The sequence below is a fragment of the Oncorhynchus keta genome, unplaced genomic scaffold (assembly GCF_023373465.1).
Source record: "Oncorhynchus keta strain PuntledgeMale-10-30-2019 unplaced genomic scaffold, Oket_V2 Un_contig_2269_pilon_pilon, whole genome shotgun sequence".
Lineage (NCBI taxonomy): Eukaryota > Metazoa > Chordata > Actinopteri > Salmoniformes > Salmonidae > Oncorhynchus > Oncorhynchus keta.
The window spans coordinates 150,283-167,212 of NW_026283015.1; positions in this window are offsets into that span (position 1 = coordinate 150,283).

Here is a 16,930-nt window from a genome sequence, read left to right on the forward strand (position 1 = left end):
CATTACTCCTTAAAATATAATAACTATCTCTCCCCTTTTCCCCCCTCCCATATTGCTGGCACTAAAACAGAATGTGTTCCTTTGTCTCCATCTCCTCTGGTTAGCGATGACACCTCCCAGTCAGATGCTTTCCCACCAATCAACTGTTAAGCCTGGTGTGTCCAAACCTTTGTTTCCTCCGTTCTCTCTCCACCTGAAAATGTTCCTGTCGTCACCTTTTCCTGGAAGACAGGTGTCCTTCCATTGGTTTCTCCCTGTTCCACAACTCTTTCCATTGGTTTCTCCCTGTTCCACAACTCTTTCCATTGGTTTCTCCCTGTTCTACAACTCGTTCCATTGGTTTCTCCCTGTTCCACAACTATTTCCATTGGTTTCTCCCTGTTCCACAACTCTTTCCATTGTTTTCTCCCTGTTCCACAACTCTTTCCATTGGTTTCTCCCTGTTCTACAACCCTTTCCATTGGTTTCTCCCTGTTCCACAACTCTTTCCATTGGTTTCTCCCTGTTCCACAACTCTTTCCATTGGTTTCTCCCTGTTCCACAACCCTTTCCATTGGTTTCTCCCTGTTCTACAACCCTTTCCATTGGTTTCTCCCTGTTCCACAACTCTTTCCATTGGTTTCTCCCTGTTCCTCAACTCTTGCCATTGGTTTCTCCCTGTTCCACAACTCTTTCCATTGGTTTCTCCCTGTTCTACAACCCTTTCCATTGGTTTCTCCCTGTTCCACAACTCTTTCCATTGGTTTCTCCCTGTTCTACAACTCTTTCCATTGGTTTCTCCCTGTTCCACAACTCTTTCCATTGGTTTCTCCCTGTTCTACAACCCTTTCCATTGGTTTCTCCCTGTTCCTCAACTCTTGCCATTGGTTTCTCCCTGTTCCACAACTCTTTCCATTGGTTTCTCCCTGTTCCACAACTCTTTCCATTGGTTTCTCCCTGTTCTACAACCCTTTCCATTGGTTTCTCCCTGTTCCACAACTCTTTCCACTGGTTTCTCCCTGTTCCACAACTCTTTCCACTGGTTTCTCCCTGTTCCTCAACTCTTTCCATTGGTTTCTCCCTGTTCCACAACCCTTTCCATTGGTTTCTCCCTGTTCCACAACTCTTTCCATTGGTTTCTCCCTGTTCCACAACTCTTTCCATTGGTTTCTCCCTGTTCCACAACTCTTTCCATTGGTTTTTCCCTGTTCCACAACTCGTTCCGTTGGTTTCTCCCTGTTCCTCAACTCTTTCCATTGGTTTCTCCCTGTTCCACAACTCTTTCCATTGGTTTCTCCCTGTTCCTCAACTCTTTCCATTGGTTTCTCCCTGTTCCTCAACTCGTTCCATTGGTTTCTCCCTGTTCTACAACTCTTTCCATTGGTTTCTCCTTGTTCCACAACTCGTTCCATTGGTTTCTCCCTGTTCTACAACTCTTTCCATTGGTTTCTCCCTGTTCTACAACTCTTTCCATTGGTTTCTCCTTGTTCCACAACTCGTTCCATTGGTTTCTCCCTGTTCCACAACTCGTTCCATTGGTTTTTAAACAATGTAATAAATAAACCCCCTTGGCTTCTGCTTACCTGCTGGACATTTCCATATGAATATTAGGATGTTGGAGAGCCTGCTTGGCAAGAACATCCACTTCCTCATTCCCCTGTACTCCAACATGAGCTGGTAACCTAGAAGGAACCCCACAAATACACTCTGGCTGCAGAAATAGTCATTATTATAATGGGCTTATGGGTATTGTAGTCACCAACATTGCTTTCTCCAAACGTTCCATTCAATAATATTGAAGGCAAAGGAGAGCACGAAATATGTTGTTGTTGTGGTTAAACATCACACATTAAAATACACTGAAATACTAGACACACACAACTGATGGACAGCATTACATTTCCTGGTAAGTAATGCATTTAGGCATCATGTTTGGGCATTTAGGCATCATGTTTGGGCATTTAGGCATAACGTTTAGGCATCATGTTTGGGCGTTTAGGCATCATGTTTGGGCATTTAGGCATAACGTTTAGGCATCATGTTTGGGCATTTAGGCATCATGTTTGGGCGTTTAGGCATGACGTTTAGGCATCATGTTTGGGCATTTAGGCATGATGTTTAGGCATCATGTTTGGGCATTTAGGCATAACGTTTAGGCATCATGTTTGGGCATTTAGGCATAACGTTTAGGCATCATGTTTGGGCGTTTAGGCATCATGTTTGGGCGTTTAGGCATCATGTTTGGGCGTTTAGGCATCATGTTTGGGCATTTAGGCATGACGTTTAGGCATCATGTTTGGGCATTTAGGCATGACGTTTAGGCATCATGTTTGGGCATTTAGGCATGACGTTTAGGCATCATGTTTGGGCATTTAGGCATAACGTTTAGGCATCATGTTTGGGCATTTAGGCATCATGTTTGGGCATTTAGGCATGACGTTTAGGCATCATGTTTGGGCATTTAGGCATGACGTTTAGGCATCATGTTTGGGCATTTAGGCATGACGTTTAGGCATCATGTTTGGGCATTTAGGCATGACGTTTAGGCATCATGTTTGGGCATTTAGGCATAACGTTTAGGCATCATATTTGGGCATTTAGGCATAACGTTTAGGCATCATGTTTGGGCATTTAGGCATGACGTTTAGGCATCATGTTTGGGCATTTAGGCATCATGTTTGGGCATTTAGGCATAACGTTTAGGCATCATGTTTGGGCATTTAGGCATAACGTTTAGGCATCATATTTGGGCATTTAGGCATAACGTTTAGGTATGAGAAACGTTTGACAAAAATCACAAATAGGCCTTAGAATTATTTAAAAACATTTTATAAAAATGTTGTCACATTGTTTTTGAAACACTGACACACACACATTGTATTTACAATGACATATTCTACGATATCCTGCAGGAGAAAAAGGTGCCATGCTCAGTCCTGGTCTGTCATCAGAGGTAATGTATCAGCTACATCTGCAGCTAGGACCTTCAGCACCATGCTCAGCCCTGGTCTGTCATCAGAGGTAATGTATCAGCTACATCTGCAGCTAGGACCTTCAGCACCATGCTCAGCCCTGGTCTGTCATCAGAGGTAATGTATCAGCTATATCTGCAGCTAGGACCTTCAGCACCATGCTCAGCCCTGGTCTGTCATCAGAGGTAATGTATCAGCTACATCTGCAGCTAGGACCTTCAGCACCATGCTCAGCCCTGGTCTGTCATCAGAGGTAATGTATCAGCTATATCTGCAGCTAGGACCTTCAGCACCATGCTCAGTCCTGGTCTGTCATCAGAGGTAATGTATCAGCTATATCTGCAGCTAGGACCTTCAGCACCATGCTCAGTCCTGGTCTGTCATCAGAGGTAATGTATCAGCTACATCTGCAGCTAGGACCTTTAGCACCATGCTCAGCCCTGGTCTGTCATCAGAGGTAATGTATCAGCTATATCTGTAGCTAGGACCTTTAGCACCATGCTCAGCCCTGGTCTGTCATCAGAGGTAATGTATCAGCTATATCTGTAGCTAGGACCTTTAGCACCATGCTCAGCCCTGGTCTGTCATCAGAGGTAATGTATCAGCTATATCTGCAGCTAGGACCTTCAGCACCATGCTCAGTCCTGGTCTGTCATCAGAGGTAATGTATCAGCTACATCTGCAGCTAGGACCTTTAGCACCATGCTCAGCCCTGGTCTGTCATCAGAGGTAATGTATCAGCTATATCTGCAGCTAGGACCTTCAGCACCATGCTCAGTCCTGGTCTGTCATCAGAGGTAATGTATCAGCTACATCTGCAGCTAGGACCTTTAGCACCATGCTCAGCCCTGGTCTGTCATCAGAGGTAATGTATCAGCTATATCTGCAGGTAGGACCTTTAGCACCATGCTCAGCCCTGGTCTGTCATCAGAGGTAATGTATCAGCTACATCTGCAGCTAGGACCTTTAGCACCATGCTCAGCCCTGGTCTGTCATCAGAGGTAATGTATCAGCTATATCTGCAGCTAGGACCTTTAGCACCATGCTCAGCCCTGGTCTGTCATCAGAGGTAATGTATCAGCTATATCTGTAGCTAGGACCTTTAGCACCATGCTCAGCCCTGGTCTGTCATCAGAGGTAATGTATCAGCTATATCTGCAGGTAGGACCTTCAGCACCATGCTCAGCCCTGGTCTGTCATCAGAGGTAATGTATCAGCTACATCTGCAGCTAGGACCTTTAGCACCATGCTCAGCCCTGGTCTGTCATCAGAGGTAATGTATCAGCTACATCTGCAGCTAGGACCTTTAGCACCATGCTCAGCCCTGGTCTGTCATCAGGGGTAATGTATCAGCTACATCTGCAGCTAGGACCTTTAGCACCATGCTCAGCCCTGGTCTGTCATCAGAGGTAATGTATCAGCTATATCTGCAGCTAGGACCTTTAGCACCATGCTCAGCCCTGGTCTGTCATCAGAGGTAATGTATCAGCTACATCTGCAGCTAGGACCTTCAGCACCATGCTCAGCCCTGGTCTGTCATCAGAGGTAATGTATCAGCTACGTCACCCCGCTCCTCCGCTCTCTCCACTGGCTTCCAGTTGAAGCTCGCATCCGCTACAAGACCATGGTGCTTGCCTACGGAGCTGTGAGGGGAACGGCACCTCAGTACCTCCAGGCACCTCAGTACCTCCAGGCTCTGATCAGGCCCTACACCCAAACAAGGGCACTGCGTTCATCCACCTCTGGCCTGCTCGCCTCCCTACCACTGAGGAAGTACAGTTCCCGCTCAGCCCAGTCAAAACTGTTCGCTGCTCTGGCCCCCCAATGGTGGAACAAACTCCCTCACGACGCCAGGACAGCGGAGTCAATCACCACCTTCCGGAGACACCTGAAACCCCACCTCTTTAAGGAATACCTAGGATAGGATAAGTAATCCTTCTCACCCCCCTTTTAAGATTTAGATGCACTATTGTAAAGCGACTGTTCCACTGGATGTCATAAGGTGAATGCACCAATTTGTAAGTCGCTCTGGATAAGAGCGTCTGCTAAATGACTTAAATGTAAATGTAATCTGCAGGTAGGACCTTTAGCACCATGCTCAGCCCTGGTCTGTCATCAGAGGTAATGTATCAGCTATATCTGCAGGTAGGACCTTTAGCACCATGCTCAGCCCTGGTCTGTCATCAGAGGTAATGTATCAGCTATATCTGCAGGTAGGACCTTTAGCACCATGCTCAGCCCTGGTCTGTCATCAGAGGTAATGTATCAGCTACATCTAGTTAGGTCCTTTAGCACCATGCTCTTGTCTTCTGTCCTCAGCATAGCTTTCAGACTGCTCCAGAACGCCTGTCTCTTCCTCTCCAGACCAGCCCCGCGACACTCCAGGTAGCTCTGCTGCCTCAGCATTGTCTGCAGGTTCGGGAACTTCCTAGGCAGAGAGTCAGGAGGGATGGACTCCGAGAGGAGGAAGACCAGGGAGTCCTGTTGTACACTGCCTTCAGGAGATATGAACCTCAGACCCACAGTGAGATGCCTTCAGGAGATATGAACCTCAGACCCACAGTGAGATGCCTTCAGGAGATATGAACCTCAGACCCACAGTGAGATGCCTTCAGGAGATATGAACCTCAGACCACGATGAGATGCCTTCAGGAGATATGAACCTCAGACCCACAGTGAGATGCCTTCAGGAGATATGAACCTCAGACCCACAGTCAGTTGCCTTCAGGAGATATGAACCTCAGACCCACAGTCTGTTGCCTTCAGGAGATATGAGCCTCAGACCCACAGTGAGATGCCTTCAGGAGATATGAACCTCAGACCCACAGTGAGTTGCCTTCAGGAGATATGAACCTCAGACCCACGATGAGTTGCCAACAGGAGATATGAATCTCAGACCACGATGAGTTGCCTTCAGGAGATATGAATCTCAGACCACGATGAGTTGCCTTCAGGAGATATGAATCACAGACCACAATGAGTTGCCTTCAGGAGATATGAACCTCAGACCACGATGAGTTGCCTTCAGGAGATATGAACCTCAGACCACGATGAGATGCCTTCAGGAGATATGAACCTCAGACCCACAGTGAGATGCCTTCAGGAGATATGAACCTCAGACCCACAGTCTGTTGCCTTCAGGAGATATGAGCCTCAGACCCACAGTGAGATGCCTTCAGGAGATATGAACCTCAGACCCACAGTGAGTTGCCTTCAGGAGATATGAACCTCAGACCCACGATGAGTTGCCAACAGGAGATATGAATCTCAGACCACGATGAGTTGCCTTCAGGAGATATGAATCTCAGACCACGATGAGTTGCCTTCAGGAGATATGAATCTCAGACCACGATGAGTTGCCTTCAGGAGATATGAGCCTCAGACCATGATGAGTTGCCTTCAGGAGATATGAACCTCAGACCCACAGTCTGTTGCCTTCAGGAGATATGAGCCTCAGACCCACAGTGAGATGCCTTCAGGAGATATGAACCTCAGACCCACAGTGAGTTGCCTTCAGGAGATATGAACCTCAGACCCACGATGAGTTGCCAACAGGAGATATGAATCTCAGACCACGATGAGTTGCCTTCAGGAGATATGAATCTCAGACCACGATGAGTTGCCTTCAGGAGATATGAATCTCAGACCACGATGAGTTGCCTTCAGGAGATATGAGCCTCAGACCATGATGAGTTGCCTTCAGGAGATATGAATCTCAGACCACGATGAGTTGCCTTCAGGAGATATGAGCCTCAGACCATGATGAGTTGCCTTCAGGAGATATGAACCTCAGACCCACAGTCTGTTGCCTTCAGGAGATATGAACCTCAGACCCACAGTCAGTTGCCTTCAGGAGACAAAGGTGGTTTTAATCCAGTGAGGTCCTCATCATCTAGTCTATCGATGGTGTTGTGGGAAAATGTCTAAGCATTGGGGTGTCGTCGGGCAGATTTGGTGGCACGCTGTTGAGATTTCTGATAGGATAAATTCTTTATTCTCTTGTCTTGAAGTGACACACACAGGCCCAATCCTCTCTCTCCTCCCTCTGGAAGCACACAGTGGGACTGTCAGGAGGGATGGGATGGCAAAGGGACAAAGACATACTGGAAAGAAAGGCCGCTCAGACCTGGTGATGTGGAGAGGCTCTGTGTCTGCACCACGTAGTCTCACCGACCCGGTGACGTGGAGAGGCTCTGTGTCTGCACCACGTAGTCTCACCGACCTGGTGACGTGGAGAGGCTCTGTGTCTGCACCACGTAGTCTCACCGACCTGGTGACGTGGAGAGGCTCTGTGTCTGCACCACGTAGTCTCACCGACCTGGTGACGTGGAGAGGCTCTGTGTCTGCACCACGTAGTCTCACCGACCTGGTGACGTGGAGAGGCTCTGTGTCTGCACCACGTAGTCTCACCGACCTGGTGACGTGGAGAGGCTCTGTGTCTGCACCACGTAGTCTCACCGACCTGGTGACGTGGAGAGGCTCTGTGTCTGCACCACGTAGTCTCACCGACCTGGTGACGTGGAGAGGCTCTGTGTCTGCACCACGTAGTCTCACCGACCTGGTGACGTGGAGAGGCTCTGTGTCTGCACCACAGTAGTCTCACCGACCTGGTGACGTGGAGAGGCTCTGTGTCTGCACCACGTAGTCTCACCGACCTGGTGACGTGGAGAGGCTCTGTGTCTGCACCACGTAGTCTCACCGACCTGGTGACGTGGAGAGGCTCTGTGTCTGCACCACGTAGTCTCACCGACCTGGTGACGTGGAGAGGCTCTGTGTCTGTGAGTCTCACCGACCCGGTGACGTGGAGAGGCTCTGTGTCTGCACCACGAGTCTCACCGACCCGGTGACGTGGAGAGACTCTGTGTCTGCACCACGTAGTCTCACCGACCTGGTGACGTGGAGAGGCTCTGTGTCGGCACCACGTAGTCTCACCGACCTGGTGACGTGGAGAGGCTCTGTGTCTGCACCACGTAGTCTCACCGACCTGGTGACGTGGAGAGGCTCTGTGTCTGCACCACGTAGTCTCACCGACCTGGTGACGTGGAGAGGCTCTGTGTCTGCACCACGTAGTCTCACCGACCTGGTGACGTGGAGAGGCTCTGTGTCGGCACCACGTAGTCTCACCGACCTGGTGACGTGGAGAGGCTCTGTGTCTGCACCACGTAGTCTCACCGACCCGGTGACGTGGAGAGGCTCTGTGTCTGCACCACGTAGTCTCACCGACCTGGTGACGTGGAGAGGCTCTGTGTCTGCACCACGTAGTCTCACCGACCTGGTGACGTGGAGAGGCTCTGTGTCTGCACCACAGTAGTCTCACACCAGGCTCTTGTCATCTCCCCTCTTGTGCCATCAAACCCCCTGTAACTCATCCAGAACGCAGCAGCCCGCCTGGTTATCAACCTTCCCAACTTGTCTCATGTCACCCCGCTCCTCCACACACTCCACTGGTTTCCAATCAAAGCTCGCATCCACTACAAGAGAGAACCACGCAAGAGAGAACCAGATTCATATCTATGTCGCTCACTTCCTATCACCAAAACCAAGGTGTTTTAAAGATATACATTTCTCAGGGTAGAAAAGTCATTGTTGTTCCCCGGAAATGGCATTTACGCTTCCCGAGCGCAAGGAATTGAAGGTGTGTTAGGTTTTTAATGGGATCTTGGCAATAGATGACTGTCATATATTAGTTGCTTGATAAAGTCCAGGATCTGGAGTTGAGGCAATGACAGATCCAGGATGATTGACAAGGAGTTGTGAGATACATTTAGGAACTGGAGCCTGACAGTGTGAGCCAACGCATTGGGTCAGTCCAGGAGCTGGAGCCTGACAGTGTGAACCAACTCATTGGGTCAGTCCAGGAACTGGAGCCTGACAGTGTGAACCAACGCATTGGGACAGTCCAGGAACTGGAGCCTGACAGTGTGAACCAACTCATTGGGTCAGTCCAGGAACTGGAGCCTGACAGTGTGAGCCAACTCATTGGGTCAGTCCAGGAACTGGAGCCTGACAGTGTGAGCCAACGCATTGGGTCAGTCCAGGAACTGGAGCCTGACAGTGTGAGCCAACTCATTGGGTCAGTCCAGGAACTGGAGCCTGACAGTGTGAGCCAACTCATTGGGTCAGTCCAGGAACTGGAGCCTGACAGTGTGAACCAACGCATTGGGTCAGTCCAGGAACTGGAGCCTGACAGTGTGAACCAACACATTGGGTCAGTCCAGGAACTGGAGCCTGACAGTGTGAACCAACGCATTGGGTCAGTCCAGGAACTGGAGCCTGACAGTGTGAACCAACGCATTGGGTCAGTCCAGGAACTGGAGCCTGACAGTGTGAGCCAACTCATTGGGTCAGTCCAGGAACTGGAGCCTGACAGTGTGAGCCAACGCATTGGGTCAGTCCAGGAACTGGAGCCTGACAGTGTGAGCCAACTCATTGGGTCAGTCCAGGAACTGGAGCCTGACAGTGTGAGCCAACTCATTGGGTCAGTCCAGGAACTGGAGCCTGACAGTGTGAGCCAACTCATTGGGTCAGTCCAGGAACTGGAGCCTGACAGTGTGAGCCAACTCATTGGGTCAGTCCAGGAACTGGAGCCTGACAGTGTGAGCCAACTCATTGGGTCAGTCCAGGAACTGGAGCCTGACAGTGTGAGCCAACTCATTGGGTCAGTCCAGGAACTGGAGCCTGACAGTGTGAGCCAACTCATTGGGTCAGTCCAGGCACTGGAGCCTGACAGTGTGAGCCAACTCATTGGGTCAGTCCAGGAACTGGAGCCTGACAGTGTGAGCCAACGCATTGGGTCAGTCCGGGAACTGGAGCCTGGCAGTGTGAGCCAACTCATTGGGTCAGTCCAGGAACTGGAGCCTGACAGTGTGAGCCAACTCATTGGGTCAGTCCAGGAACTGGAGCCTGACAGTGCGAGCCAACGCATTGGGTCAGTCCAGGAGCTGGAGCCTGACAGTGTGAGCCAACGCATTGGGTCAGTCCAGGAAGGTCCTCATAATCTAATCTATCGATGTTGTTGTGTACGTATTGGGTGTCGTCGGGCAGATTTTGTGGAACGCTGCTGAGATTCTGATTCTAAAATATCAGGTTGATTAAGACAGTTAGATACAGTATAATATCAGGTTGATTAGGACAGTTAGGTACAGTATAATATCAGGTTGATTAGGACAGTTAGGTACAGTATAATATCAGGTTGATTAGGACAGTTAGGTACAGTATAATATCAGGTTGATTAGGACAGTTAGGTACAGTATAATATCAGGTTGATTAGGACAGTTAGGTACAGTATAATGTCAGGTTGATTAAGACAGTTAGGTACAGTATAATATCAGGTTGATTAGGACAGTTAGGTACAGTATAATATCAGGTTGATTAAGACAGTTTGGTACAGTATAATATCAGGTTGATTAAGACAGTTAGGTACAGTATAATATCAGGTTGATTAGGACAGTTAGGTACAGTATAATATCAGGTTGATTAAGACAGTTAGGTACAGTATAATATCAGGTTGATTAGGACAGTTAGGTACAGTAAAATATCAGGTTGATTAGGACAGGTAGGTACAGTATAATATCAGGTTGATTAGGACAGTTAGGTACAGTATCATATCAGGTTGATTAGGACAGTTAGGTACAGTATAATATCAGGTTGATTAGGACAGTTAGGTACAATATAATATCAGGTTGATTAGGACAGTTAGGTACAGTATAATATCAGGTTGATTAGGACAGGTAGGTACAGTATAATATCAGGTTGATTAAGACAGTTAGGTACAGTATAATATCAGGTTGATTAAGACAGTTAGGTACAGTATAATATCAGGTTGATTAGGACAGTTAGGTACAGTATAATATCAGGTTGATTAAGACAGGTAGGTACAGTATAATATCAGGTTGATTAAGACAGTTAGGTACAGTATAATATCAGGTTGATTAAGACAGTTAGGTACAGTATAATATCAGGTTGATTAAGACAGTTAGGTACAGTATAATATCAGGTTGATTAAGACAGGTAGGTACAGTATAATATCAGGTTGATTAAGACAGTTAGGTACAGTATAATATCAGGTTGATTAAGACAGTTAGGTACAGTATAATATCAGGTTGATTAAGACAGGTAGGTACAGTATAATATCAGGTTGATTAGGACAGTTAGGTACAGTATAATATCAGGTTGATTAGGACAGTTAGGTACAGTATAATATCAGGTTGATTAGGACAGTTAGGTACAGTATAATATCAGGTTGATTAGGACAGTTAGGTACAGTATAATATCAGGTTGATTAGGACAGTTAGGTACAGTATAATATAAGGTTGATTAAGACAGTTAGGTACAGTATAATATCAGGTTGATTAAGACAGTTAGGTACAGTATAATATCAGGTTGATTAGGACAGTTAGGTACAGTATAATATCAGGTTGATTAAGACAGTTAGGTACAGTATAATATCAGGTTGATTAGGACAGTTAGGTACAGTATAATATCAGGTTGATTAAGACAGTTAGGTACAGTATAATATCAGGTTGATTAAGACAGTTAGGTACAGTATAATATCAGGTTGATTAGGACAGTTAGGTACAGTATAATATCAGGTTGATTAGGACAGTTAGGTACAGTATAATGTCAGGTTGATTAGGACAGTTAGGTACAGTAAAATATCAGGTTGATTAAGACAGTTAGGTACAGTATAATATCAGGTTGATTAGGACAGTTAGGTACAGTATCATATCAGGTTGATTAAGACAGGTAGGTACAGTATAATATCAGGTTGATTAAGACAGTTAGGTACAGTATAATATCAGGTTGATTAGGACAGTTAGGTACAGTAAAATATCAGGTTGATTAGGACAGGTAGGTACAGTATAATATCAGGTTGATTAAGACAGTTAGGTAGAGTAAAAAACAAGGTTGATTAAGACAGTTAGGTAGAGTAAATGAAAGGATTTAAATATATACAGTTATCGATATATATGTATTTATCAAACTGTGGTTGACATCAATTCATAAGTGGAATGTGGAAGTGGAATATAAAACCAATGGGGCAAATCAGAACAGTCACCTTTACCTGGCCATAGCTTCTGTAGGTTCTACATAGACTGGTTCACATTGTGAGTCCTCAGCTCCAATGGGGCAAATCAGAACAGTCACCTTTACCTGGCCGTAGCTTCTGTAGGTTCTACATAGACTGGTTCACATTGTGAGTCCTCAGCTCCAATGGGGCAAATCAGAACAGTCACCTTTACCTGGCCGTAGCTTCTGTAGGTTCTACATAGACTGGTTCACATTGTGAGTCCTCAGCTCCAATGGGGCAAATCAGAACAGTCACCTTTACCTGGCCGTAGCTTCTGTAGGTTCTACATAGACTGGTTCACATTGTGAGTCCTCAGCCCCAATAGTCTGTGAGTTGGACATTACTAAACTATAAGTGTGTATTGTGAGTCCTCAACTCCAATAGCCTGTGAGTTGGACATTACTAAACTATAAGTGTGTATCGTGAGTCCTCAACTCCAATAGTCTGTGAGTTGGACATTACTAAACTATAAGTGTGTATTGTGAGTCCTCAACTCCAATAGCCTGTGAGTTGGACATTACTAAACTATAAGTGTGTATTGTGAGTCCTATAGCCTGTGAGCTAAACTATAAGTGTGTATTGTGAGTCCTCCCCAATAGCCTGTGAGTTGGACATTACTAAACTATAAGTGTGTATTGTAGTGGTAAACTGTCACCAAATCACCCAAGAATGAGAGTTCTTTCGAACAGGACAGTACCTGTGTGTTTGTTTCTTCGTCCTGGTCCACCCAGGCCGTAGGCGAGGTCAAGGATAGCAGGGTTCGGTACACGAATCGGGTTCTCGGTAGGTCCAGGTCCAAACGCCAACAGGTAAGTCCAAACAATCCAGCTCATACACGGTAAATCCAGCCAATCTCTATAGTCTCTTTCTCTATTGTTCATAGCTCCTTCCAGTCCTCTCTCTTCCTCTTCCTGGTTTTTCTTGACCCTTTATCTGTGAGTCGGCTCCACCTTCTGAGGGTTCCCCTTGCTTCTGGGACTTGTAGTTTTGGCGGTCGGCCATTTTGTGATCTGTAGTTCTGACAGGGGTGGCCATTTTAGTGATCGGGCAGAGCCCGTTTATTAGCTCTGCTCTCACATATCTGCCACTTATCACTCGACCCCCTTCTTTGCCACATATCTCTCCCCTAGATCCGACCCCCTAGGTCGGGCTACCGCAGCAAAATATGCATGCATGCGGGATAACCCATCCGCGTTTCCCATTTCCTTCCCTGCTCTGTGTTTCAAGTCAAAATGGAACGGTTGGAGACTCAAAAACCACCGCATCACCCGAGCGTTCTTCTCTTTAGCCCTATGCATCCAGGTGAGTGGGGCATGGTCACTGATGAGGGTGAAGTGGCGCCCCAGCAGGTAGTACTTCAGGCTTTCTAGAGCCCACTTTACTGCCAGCGCTCTTTCTCAACGACTGAGTAGTTGGTTTCCCGTGGTTCCAGCTTCCTGCTTAAAAACAGGATGGGGTGTTCCACCCTTCTACCTCTTGGGATAGCACTGCTCCCAAGCCGACCTCTGAGGCATCCGTCTGAACCACAAACTCTTTCTCAAAGTCTGGTACCACCAGCACTGGGTTACAACAGAGAGCCTCCTGTAATGTCCTAAATGCTTTGGTGGCCCTTTCATCCCATTTGACCATGTTTGGCCCTCTGGCTCTAGTCATGTCGGTAAGTGGGCGGCCACTGTGGCATAACTTGGGATGAACTTCCGGTAGTAACCGGTCAGCCCTAGGAAGGCTCGGACCTGCTTCTTATTTACTGGTTTCGGCCATTCTCTAATTGCCTTCACCTTCTTATGTTGGGGTTTGATTAACCCTCTTCCCACAGTGTATCCCAGATACTCTGTTTCCTCTAACCCCACGTAACACTTGGCAGGGTTTGCCGTGAGCCCTGCCTTTCTAAGGGCATCTAACACTGCCTGTACCCGGGGTAAGTGGGATTCCCAATCTGGGCTGTAGATCCCCACGTCATCTAAATAAGCTGCGGCGTATGCCTTGTGCGGTTTTAAGACTTTGTCCATGAGCCGTTGAAAGGTTGCTGGGGCCCCGTGTAAGCCGAATGGCATGACGGTGTATTGAAACAAACCGTCAGGTGTTGCAAAGGCTGTCTTTTCTTTGGCCCTGGGGGTCAGAGGAATTTGCCAGTACCCTTTTGTCAGATCAAGGGTCGTAATGTACCGAGCATGACCAATTTTCTCCAGTAGTTCATCTACTCGGGGCATGGGTAGGCATCAAACTTTGAGATTTCATTTACCTTCCGAAAGTCGTTACAGAACCGCAACGACCCATCGGGCTTGGAGACCATCACAATTGGGCTAGACCACTCACTATGTGACTCTTCAACCACTCCAGCTGTCAACATTTTCTCAGTCTCTGCTCTAATCGCGGCCCGTCGAGCCTCGGGTACCCGATATGGCCTCATACTCACTTTTCTCCCTGGTAGGGAAACGATATCATGAGCCGTAACCTCAGTTCGGCCAGGTACCTCTGAAAACACATCTCTGTTTTTCTGGATCAGGGCCTTTACTTCCTGTACTTGCGCTGGGGACAGAGTGGGTGAAATATTTACTTCGGCTGTCTCCTGAATGTGTGGGGTATGTGACCATTAGTGTTTCTCTCTCTCTCCATGCTTTTAACAGGTTTATGTGATAAATCTGTTCCTGGGGCCGTCGACCTGGCTGTCGGATCCGATAATTGACTTCTCCTATTCTCTCCAGTACTTCATATGGCCCTTTCCATGTGGCTAGTAGTTTACATTCTACTGTGGGGATCAGCACTAACACCTTATCTCCCGGTTGAAATTCCCTCAGGGTAGCCTGCCGGTTATAAGTGTGCCGCTGGTGTTCTTGTGTTTGTCTCATGTGCTCTCTGACGATGGGCATGACTGTGGCTATCCTGTCTTGCATTGCCGTGACGTGCTCTATGACACTAGTATACGGGGTGGATTGGTGCTCCCAGGTTTCCCGGGCGATGTCTAAGATTCCCCGGGGATGCCTCCCATATACCAGCTCAAAGGGAGAAAACCCCAGCGAGGCTTGAGGAACCTCTCTAATGGCAAACATCAGATACGGCAACATGCAATCCCAGTTTTTCCCATCCTTATCGATTACCTTCCTGAGCATTGACTTCAGGGTTCGGTTGAATCTTTCAACCAGCCCGTCCGTCTGAGGATGGTAAACCGATGTCCTCAACTGTTTCACCTGCCACAGTTTACAAAGGTCCGCCATAAGGCGGGACATAAAGGGGGTCCCCTGGTCGGTAAGGATCTCCTTTGGAACCCCTACCCTGGTGAACAAGAGCACTAATTCCTTTGCGATATTTTTGGAAGTCATCGTCCGAAGGGGAATGGCTTCTGGGTAGCGAGTGGCATAATCTAGAATGACCAGAATGTATTGGTGCCCTCTGGCGGATTTGGGTAGTGGGCCCACTAAATCCATCGCTATCCTCTCAAATGGCGTTTCGATTATGGGGAGTGGCACTAATGGGCTTCTAAAAGCTGGTCGGGAGCTGTTAACTGGCACTCCGGGCACTCTCCACAATGCCGAGCCACTTCAGCTTGAATTCCTGGCCAGTAAAACCTCCTTACAATCCGGTCTCTGGTTTTATCGATACCAAGGTGTCCACCCAGAATGTGCCCATGAGCTAGATCCAGTACTGTCCTCCGGTACCGAGTGGGAACCAACAACTGTTCCACCACATCAACCCCTATTTTCGAGACTCTGTACACCAAACCCTTTTTCAGGATGAAGTGTGGAAAACTATTAGGCATCATCCCACCATTTATGGGAGTACCATCTACGACCTGCACATCTGCTCTGGCTTGTTGCAGGGTTGGATCCTGGTTTTGGGCCGTCCCAAAATTAGTCAAGGACTCTGCCAGGTCTGCTGGTTCTATATCGTCGTCCTCTGGATTCAGATCGACCCCAGCCCCACTAGTACCGGGCTGTTCGTCATCAGCAAGGTTTGCCACTTCATCCTCCTCCTCCCCTACTAGCACCTGTGATGTTGTCCCCTGGGAGACCTCTTTTCTTGGCTTTGGTTGAAGGCCCCATGCTTCTTCCTGCTTGGTCAGGGTTGTTGGATTCTCAAATATGCCATTCTTGTGGCCTAACTTCGCAAAGTTAGGAAAGTCTCTACCCAATATTACATCATATGGCATCTTTGGGACCACGCCGACCTCATAATCCAGCAGACCGTCCTCTGTTTGTATGCTCACTAAGGCCATGGGGTACAGACGGGTATCCCCATGAATGCATGTAACACTGATATCCTGTCTTGTATCCAGTTTATGATTCGGCACTAGGCCTGCAACGACCAGGGTTAGCATACTGCCGGAATCCAGCAGTGCTTCAACCTCTTTCCCTTCAATCTTCACCCTGCACATATGTTTGTTTCTTGATCTTTCAAGTACAGTGGTTACAACAGGACATGCATACCGTATATCATCTTCATTTTCACTGAGGTTACATTGCATTGGCTCTTCTTTAATAGGGCAATAGGCTGCAATATGTCCTGGTTGATTACAATTGTAACAGATAATAGGGGTTCGAGGGGAGACCCCCTCGACACCCAGTCCCGGTTTCCGTTTTTTCCCTTAGTGTCTTGGCCTGATTCTGATTCTTTCCTCATGGCCCCACGCTGCTCTCTTCCCCCTCTATATGTTGGGACAGCCTTACCCTGTCCGCTGGTTCGCCCATGCCTGGGGAACGGGAATCTTTCCTCCTGTGCCTGCTCAGCTGTTCTTGCCGTACAATACCGTTCAACCAGGCCCACGAGATGGTCGGCGGAAAATACCTCGTTCTGGCCAACCCATCGTCTCACTTCTTGGGGTAGACCTCGCTGAAACTGGTTGAGTACGATGGTCTCGACAATCTCGGCGGATGACCGGGTCTCTGGTCGCAACCATTTCCGTGCCAGGTGA